At 47.4% G+C, this 9,568-nt stretch overlaps 1 pseudogene; it reads right to left on the minus strand.

Annotated features, from left to right (window-relative positions):
- Window positions 1-4,258: 4,258 nt before the first annotated feature.
- On the minus strand, window positions 4,259-5,953 carry LOC132369622 (zinc finger protein 133-like; annotated as a pseudogene).
- Window positions 5,954-9,568: the final 3,615 nt, after the last annotated feature.

Raw genomic sequence — 9,568 nt, forward strand, 5'->3', positions numbered from 1 at the left:
ACATTCCCTCTAGCACTGCGGTCATTTCTGTCCACACTACCTCCCCCAAATACTTGGCAGTTTCCCAGAAAAAAATAAATAAAACTCAGAGGAAGAAAAGAGACCCAAAGTAGTTTATGGGGCTCTGAGACTTGCAGAAAGTTGGAGTGGAAGAGACTGAGTCTAGATGTGGGGTCACTTGCTTTACTTCACATGGCACCATCCAAGGGACTCAGATGAGACACCAGGAGAAGCTTCTGGTCTTCTGAGGAGGGGAGCTTGTGAGGTGTCCACCCTGGGGCCCTTTCAGGGAAGGAAGCTATGGGCAAGGACAAGATAACCTCTTTATTTCCTTCCAGTGTGGGTCATCCTCTATGCCCCCATCTTATAAACACTGGAGAACATATAAGTAAGGGGCCTCCAGGATTTTCAAGTGCCATCAGTGGGGAATAAAATTATGTGAACAATAAAAACAAAAACCTAACAGTTGGCCAATCATGCCTTCAGTGAGCTGGGGCCCTGATTAACTTTTCCCCTGGAGGATTCCAGGGACTCCAGGGGAGATTTTAGACACCCTGGGTTAGAAGAAGGGAGTGGGGGACCATCCTGTACCTGAGTCTTGGTTCCAAACACAAGATACTGTAAAGTAAGATGCAATCTAGATGCTCCCTTCCCTCCCCCCAGCAAGGAATCTCCCAGCATGCCCGGGGGAGAAGGAAGCAACTGGGGTTTCAGGAAGGGCAAAGGAGAGCAAGAGGCTACCATAGAATTTGTGATTCCTTTTGCTGTGAGGATTGAGATTGGAAAGAGGGCAGAGGGAAGTAATGGAGGCAAGCCCCCCTCTCTGCCAAACTCCAGGGATCACCTCCAAAGGGCTCCAGTCACATACAGCTGAACAGAGCCCCCTGGGGTTGGACACCATGGAGATTTGAAGAACTGTTAAGGAGCTGTTAATACCATTCCACCTGCTTCAGGGCAAGTCAGCACCCAGGCCATTCGCATGGCTGACCACCAAGATTCTACAACTTTCCTCAATGGCTTTGATGCTTCATCTTGCAGTGATTCCTGCTAAGGTAAGGTCTCTCTTGCTGTGATGCATAAAAGACTCTGGTCCCATCTGCACAGAGATGCGGCACTTCTGTCAGTCTCCTTCTATCAGGGGTTCTTAATTCATAATGGCTGCTGGTCACAAACTTCTTAGAGAATCTCTTAAAAGCCATGGTCCTCTTCCCCCTCAAAATGCGCATACATACATACATACATACATACATAGACAATTTGGCATACAATTTCAGGGCATTTATGAACCTCATGGAACCATAGACAGATTCCATTAACAAGATGCCTGCTTCAGAAGAACACCTCTAAGCTTTTAGGACAATAAAATTTTTTGAATAGCATTTCGCAGTGCGTAAAGCACTTTCACCATGCATTGTGTTAATTAATCTTTGTAGTAATCCTGCTGAGGGAGGAGTTATTATATTATTATCCTTATTCTGCAGACAAAGAAACTGAGACTCAAAGAATTCTGTCATTTTCCCACAGCTACTAAGAGGTGAAGTCAAAACTGGAATCCAGTCCTTCTGCCTGAGCTCTGCAAACGTTCACCAGGCCAAGTTTGTACTTTCCCTTTGACCTTTCTCCACTTTTCACAGCTGTGTTAGACTAAGACTTGTGAATCTGTATCTATTCTTATTTTGTGAGTTGTGTGGTGAATAGAGACGGGGGGGGGGGGGGGTCTGGCTCAGAGAATGACCAGAGGCTCCCTGGGACAGGACAGGGGACCTCCTAGGGAGCCTGGTCTTCAGGAGTCAAGGCTGTTTTCTAAGTTAATGATTGCACTTGACATTCCTGAAGCTCATCTGTGACTCCTCATGACATCAGGGAGGAATACAGGAGTTACAAGATTCTAGGATTGGAGGCGACCCACGAGTTCATTTGTTTCTTAGATCTCCAAGGAAGATCAGGGAGGAAAACATCTCTTCCCTCTCCTTACCCTCTACATCCAACTGGCCAATATAGCTATGCCCCTAAATGACCTTTGGAGCTTCCTTTGAATATTAACAGGAGCTTCAGTTGCCTGATTTCTTAAACCTGTAGCTTGGCAGACAGTAGTGACATTAGAATAATTTTCTCTTTAATTCCCTTCCATAGATTTCCAAGGGAGTTTTTATAATATCATTTTCTCAAATCAATTCTAATGAATATGGATTAATTTTCTGCATTATAGCCATTGATCTTCGCCCATTGATCTGAGAAGGGAGTGCTATTGCTCATAAATCCCTCCATTCTGACTGAGGGTTCCCTGGGGGCAGGGATGGGGAGATGGAAGTAGCAAGAGATGGATGAGTTAGAGGGGTAGCTGAGCTCCAGCAGGGGTGAAGCTGGGGGAATGACTGTGGGGTATGGAGATGAAGGGGTGACTATCCCACTGAAGACTCACCTAATGCTCCATCCAAATAATCTGATTTACTCTTCTCCACCCACAACCCACGATTTTCCATTTCCGGGCCTTTCCTTATGCCATGCTTCCTGCCCATCATGCCCTCCCTTCGTTCTCCCCTACCTGTACAAATTCTACCTAAGTTTCCAAATCCAGATCCAATGCCATATTTTTCATGAAGCTTTTCCTGGTTCCCTCACCACCTACTGCTAATTGGAATATCTCAGTCTTTTATAGTCCCACACTGCTTTATCTCTTAGGGCACTTAACATTTTGTGTTATGTACACATCTTTTTTTTTTAAAATTTATTTATTTATGGCTGTGTTGGGTCTTCGTTTCTGTGCGAGAGCTTTCTCTAGTTGTGGCAAGCGGGGCCCACTCTTCATCGCGGTGCGCGGGCCTCTCACTATCGCGGCCTCTCTTGTTGCGGAGCGCAGGCTCAGTAATTATGGCTCACGGGCCCAGTTGCTCCGCGGCATGTGGGATCTTCCTAGACTAGGGCTCTAACCCGTGTCTCCTGCATTAGCAGGCAGACTCTCAACCACTGCGCCACCAGGGAAGCCCCTACACATCTTAATTTTAGTCTTTGGTCCAAAGAGATGGTCTTGTCATGATTCCAAAATAGGTAGATAACCCAGAAGCAGAAACCACATTATGGATGGGGAGCTACAGGCAGTTCTGATATTGCTAGAGCACAGAGTGGTCGAGGCCAGATTCGAAGGAGGCGCTTCCATCTTTGTCTGCCACGTCATTGTAGAGATCCCCCTTGAAAGGTTTATTAGTCAGGGTCTAATCAGGAGACAAAAGCCATACCAGGTATTTTGAAAATTGTAAACATAGAGAATTAATGTAAAGAACAGTAAGTAGCTCAGAAGAATTGCTCACTCACTGAAAAGAGAACACTAGAGTGTCATGCAAGTAGCAACTGCAGGAAGCAGCCGCCACCCCTAGAACTGGGGCAACAAAGAGAAGAGGTTGGAGTTATTAAAACCTAGAATCTTGAAAGAGAGGACCCACAGAGCTGAAAGTCAAACTTCTAAGGAAAAGTAACTGCTTGGCTGGGACTGGTATTGCTGAGTTTGAAGGAAGGGCTCATGGGGTTGGGACTCAATCCTTCTAAGGGTGAGGGGCGGGGGACCTGTATTGGAGAAACTTCAAACTGTATTCAACTGCTGCCTTGAAACAAATTGCCAGGACCAGATAGACAAGCCTGACCGGAACATGAAGCGAACAGGGCACCAACAGGAAGGGCCAAGTTTCTCTGTTCCTCCTGCAGCCCTGCAGTGTTCCTCCAGTGGCTCCAATGGACAGAGCTGGGCAGGGAGCCAGTGCACAGCAGAAGTCCCAGTATCACAAAGTGGAGTTTGGAAGGAAGGGTTCAAATTAGAAAGACAGCTGGGCTGTTCCAGGGTATTCCTTTGGGTCCTCAGCATCTATACATTCCTTTCTACACAGATTTGAACTTCCCACAACCATAAAATGAATTGTTCTTTCACCTAACAAGATGCAACCATCTTTTGTACAAAGACATTCCCATCCTCTTCTCAAGATGAGGAGATGCAAACTTTCAATAGTCATTGTATCCATCTCTGGGGGACAGTCACCTGTCCATTACCAGGTTGTGTTGACTACTCTCTTCAAAAGAGAGCTTCATCATCTGAGTATTTTCTTTTTCTTTTTTGTAAAGATGCAGTTTATTAGAACAAAAGGCCACAAAAGATGAAGACTTAGCATGGAAGAAGTAAATGAAGTCAAATGCCCTTTGACCACTTACGGAATGCATTTCATGAAAGTATAAGATGTGTGATTATTCAGTCCTTGCCACCTCTTCACTTTTAAAGAGAGTGTAAGGGGTCAGAAGATTGCCCCAAGTGGGCCTCAGGGTCAGACTGAAGTCAGTTTGTGGTGGGCGGACTTCATCCTCCTGTGTCTGCTGAGGTGAGACTTCTGGCTAAAGCCCTGTCCACACGTCTTGCACACGTAAGGCTTCTTGCCCTGGTGTGTCATCTGATGTAAGACGAGGTGTGACTTTTGGGGAAAGCCTTGGCAACGCTCTCTGCATAAACAGGGCTTCTTTTCTGAGTGTACCCATTTGTGCGTGATTAAAGCTGACTTACTGCTAAAGCCGAGTCCATACTGCCTGCACGGGTAAGGCTTTTCCCTTGAGTCTTTCTGCCTGTGCCAGATGAGACCTGCCTGGTGACTGAAGCCTCGCCCACCCTCCCTGCACACTACAGCTTTTCCCCTGAGTGTGTCCTCTGGTGTCTGATGAGATTGGACTGGTTGGTTGAAACCTCGCCTACAGTCCTTACACACAATGGGCTTATCCCCTGCGTGTATGTTCTGGTGTCTGTTGAGGTGTGACTTGAGTCTAAAGCCTCACCCACACAGCCCACGCACGTAAGGTTTCTCCCCAGTGTGTGTCCGCCTGTGTGAGATGAGGGTTGAATTCTGGCTGAAGCTGTGTCCACACACGCCACACACAAAACGCTTCTCCTCTAACTGTGTCCTCTGGTGTCTGACGACAGCTGACTTTTGGCTGAAGCCTTTCCCACACTCCTGGCACACGTAGGGCTTCTCCCCGGGGTGTGTCCGCTGGTGTATGATGAGGTTTGACTTCTGGCTGAAGCTCCGCCCACACTCGCTGCACATGTAAGGCTTCTCGCCCGAGTGTGTCCTCTCGTGTATGATGAGCGTCAACTTCCGGTTAAAGCCTCACCCACACTCCCTGCACACGACGGGCTTCTCCCCCGAGTGTGCCTTCTGGTGTCTGGCAAGGCTTTTCCTTAGGCTAAAGCCCTTCTCACACCCCGCGCACACATACGGCTTCTCCCCTGAGTGTATCCTCTGGTGATTGAGCAGGTTTGTCATCTTGCTGAAGCCCGGTCCACACTCCCCACAGTTGACTGGTCCAAATCCTAACACTTCTATCCTCTTCAACAGTCCGTCTGTTTCCTCGGAGTTCCCCCTCTGAGCTGGCTGGCCTCTACCTCCACGCCTTGGATGCCATCCCTAGAGCCTCTGGGGTGGCGGCCTGGGGAACGTGCCTGAAGTCCTTTTCTTTGTCTTTCCAAAGGCTGGGTACCTTCTCTCTCCTGACCTTCTGCTTTATCGTTCCGGGAACTTCCATCGGAGGCTTGATGCAGCTGCTGGTCCCCCGGGCACAGATCTCCCGGCCGGGCAGGATCTTCCGCACACCAGCACGAGGAGATCCAGAGAGGATGACTACACAGCATATGCTGCACGCGGAATTTCTGACTGGAGAAATCCGGAGGGCAGAAAGGACTGAGGTGGAGTTCTGGCTGTGGTTCTGCTGGGACAGTGGCCGGTGGGCATTTTCTCTCTTCTCTCCAGGTTTCCTTCCCTTGCTCCAGCTGGGTGATGGGTTTTGGTTTAGAAAATGGAATCCCCAGTGAGACCAGGTTGCTGTGATTCTCCAGCATCACCTCCCGGTACAGGGACCTCTGAGCAGGGCTGAGCGGCTTCCACTCCTCCTGGGTGAAATCCACAGCCACATCTCTGAATGCCATGTGTGCCTGAGGCTGGGCTGTCAGGAGCCTAGGAGTCCTCCCCTTGCCCACCAGGCAGTCCTCTCTGGGCAGGCAGGAGCCACAGGGGTCAGAACGAGAACCGAAAGGTTCAGGAGAGTCACTGGAAACTCTCAAGATCTGGCAGGGTAGGGTTTCCTCTTCCTTAAAGGCATCAGGAATGGACCTGCTTTCCACGTGGGGAAGTGCAGGGCTGTGGCGAGGGTCCCGCTGGAGCCACACTCACCAGCGCCACCAAAGAACAAGGGGTCATTCGAGCCCCCCAGCTGGGGGGAAGGAGGGGGCACTCTAGCAGGACGCCAGGACTACACTACCCAGAATCCTCGGGGCCGCGCCGGGACCACACCTCCCAGCATGCTCAGCGCCCCCAAGCGCGACGCCCGCCAGCCGCTCCCGTCGGCCTCTGAGGGAGCGGTTTCTGGGTAACGTGCTCCAGCCACCGGAGAATGGCCACTGTAGCGCCCGGATTCCGCGTTTTTTTTTTCTTAAAACCACGTGGATAAAGCATGTAGCGAATCCCGGGTGAAGCTTCTCTCCGTGCCGTCCATCTGAGTATTTTCTTCTCTATTGCAAAGTTAACCTCTAACAACTTATATGACAACAAGGTAAGGAGGACAGAAAGTAAAATAACACACACACACGTACACAGGAAGAAGAAAATATGCACTGCTGTAGTCCTTGTCCATATAACTGGTCATAAAGTATATATATCAACGTAAATTATACAAATAAATTACATATGAATAAATTATATTAAATATATATATCCCTTCTTACACTACCTGTTCACATTTTTGTGTTTTCATCATCCTCATCCAGGATATTATCTGGGCAGTGTTCTTCTACCTGGTGGAGTGTGGGTGTGACCCAAAACTTTATTCCTGAAGAGTCCAAGTCCTTAGAGAGTCTGTGTATTTGTGGTTGCTGTGATTTTGCATTTCTGTTTACTCTTGGACACAAAAGTAGTGAGGGATGTTCTTGAGAATCCCCTAGGCTCCAGACAAAGTCTTCTCTGCAATTAAATTTCCTTTTGGTATTCATCATCCCAATTAGTAGAGTAATGCTCGCTTTTTTGCCTGTTGCTTCAGTGGCACAAGGACCCCAGAATGGCCAGGGGGAAGTCTCAAATTCTAACTCAGTGGAACCATTGGTATTTATCCTGGTGGAAGATTTTCTCCCTTGGAAACCAAGACCTCCAAACTAGCAGAGCTCAGAGTTGCAGTGACAGGAAGCAAAAATTCTGAGAGTTTTTAGGTGTCAGAGTGAGAGGAGGTACTCCCACTTCCTGCCCTTGATTCTAAGATCTCTGCATCCTATTATGGAAGATTTCTATGTAGCACCATATATTGGTCACTGAGTCAAAGTACATACTGCATTCTGTAAGACAGACCCCATTTTTTTACAGAGGGTTGTCTCCCAACTGGAACCATAGCTAAGGCTCCAGTAGCTCATTCCAAGATTCTTTGGGACCAGTTGTTTCTGGTTGATGAGCTATGTAATAAGAATGAATTCCACAGGCCTGAGCCCACTGCCACACTTCTTTTGCTGAGAAATGAATTCCTTGATTAGAAGCAATGTTGTGAGGAATACCATGATGGTGAATAAGGCATTTTATAAGCCCATGGATGGTGGTGCTAGCAGAAGTGTTACAAGCAAGGACAGCAAATCCAAACCCAGAATATGTGTCTATCCCAGTGAGGACAACTCTTTGTCCCCTCCATGATGGAAGGGGTCCAGTTATTTAAACTGCCTCTGGTCTCCCTGGGAAATGATGCCACACAGGAGGCTCAGTGTTGGTCTCTGCTTTTTGGCAAGTTGGGCACTCAGCAAGAGTGAAAAGCAAATCAGCCTTGGTGACACAAAGTGCATGTTGTCAATCCCCTGAGTAGCCTACATCCATGCCACCATGGCCGCTTTGTACCTAGGTCCACTGAGCAAGTACTCGCGGGGCTGGGGAAGAGTCTGACATGTAGAGAATGTGAGCATTCATAAGGCATACAGATATCCACCTAGCTTCATATTCAGCACAAGGGTTGCCCCAAATTAACGGTCACTGCATTGGCAAGAAAAGCCCTCCCCCAACCTCTGCTTCTAAGTGGGTATTGGTAAAGCTGGATTCAAGATCAACAGGTGGGGTCTGCCCACCTGGCCCTTCCTGGGGAAGTATTTTTTCCTCCAGAGTCTTTGTAGGACTGTAGGACTGTATAATTTCTTTGGCACTGAGCTCTGGCTGCCTTGTGTTATTCTTTACTTGAAAATATATGCTTAAAAACAAATTTAAATTAGTACTTGAGGGTAGCAACCGTAGTGAGCACATCTTGATATCACCAGAGACTCACTCGGTGGCTCTTACTCAATAGAGTAAAAAGCAAGATGCGGGGGAAAGTTTGATGTTTAAGATGAGAAGCCCTAGGTTTGAGGCTTCCTCTTCTGCTTCTCCACGTGGCCTTAGACAAGTCTTAGCACACCTCCTATGACCCCATCATGTATTCTGCCTGAACCACATGCTACTGCTTGATGTTTATTGGTTCCATGCCTTGCTTATGCTGAACATTCCCCATTTTAATGAGAGAAGATGCCTTCATTATCTGAGTGGAGATATGAGTCCAATAAGTTTCAGAGTTCCCTTTAAAATAGAGGCTAGTCAACAATCTCTGAAAAGACTCAAGGCAAGCGATTAATAAAGGAAACTACTGTTGCTTAGTTGGTCCCAAAGTTGTAATTGATATTCATCATCTTTCTCTCCTCCCAACCATTCTGGATTTCCTGAGTATTCTGACTGGTCTTGGTAAGGACACCCAGCCGTTCATCCATGAGGCATCTTAGCCCTTAGTAGCCCTTGTTGGGCTATTGTTTCTATAATTGCATATTAAGTATTATCTCTGGGCATAAAAGCACCAAGTGACATACCTGTGAACAACTTGGGTACCAGACACACTCTTCCCTGCCCTTATTGTGTGGCAGCAACTCTAACTTATGATAATCAGGGTAGGTTTCCCTGCCATTAAATTAACGCGTTTCTTTGCCTCTTAGTTCATTGATATGAGGAACTCAAAATAGCCAAATTCACAACTTTCAGTTCAGTGGAACCCTTACCGTGACCCCTGACAAAAGTATTCTGCCCTTGGGAACCAGGACCTCTAACCTGGCTAGCGTAATGTTGTGAAGTTAGGAAGGACAAATTCTGTATTTGAGTCCCTGGAAGTGATGGTGAGAGTGACCACTCCTACTTCTTCCCCTTGATTCCCACTTCCATTAATTCTAGCTATTGGAGTACAGCACCATAGGTAGGTCATTACTTCAACACGTATAATGTATCTTCATCTCGACCCTTCGCTGGCATCTTATCTGGAGCATTAAAGGCTAGTCACTACTTGATTGGACTGGCTGTTTCTGGGTGATGGGGTACTTGGTTTAACCAGTGTATCCCATGATCATGTGTCCATTGGTGTACCTCCTTTGACATAAAATAGGAGCTTTGATCCAAGGCAGTGCTATATGGGAGACCATGTTGATAGGTTAGGCATACTGTAAGCCCTTGGATGGTAGTGCCAGTGGAGGTTTTGAGGCAGGAAGGCACACTTATATTGAGAATAT

Source organism: Balaenoptera ricei, chromosome 8, assembly GCF_028023285.1.
Source record: "Balaenoptera ricei isolate mBalRic1 chromosome 8, mBalRic1.hap2, whole genome shotgun sequence".
NCBI lineage: Eukaryota > Metazoa > Chordata > Mammalia > Artiodactyla > Balaenopteridae > Balaenoptera > Balaenoptera ricei.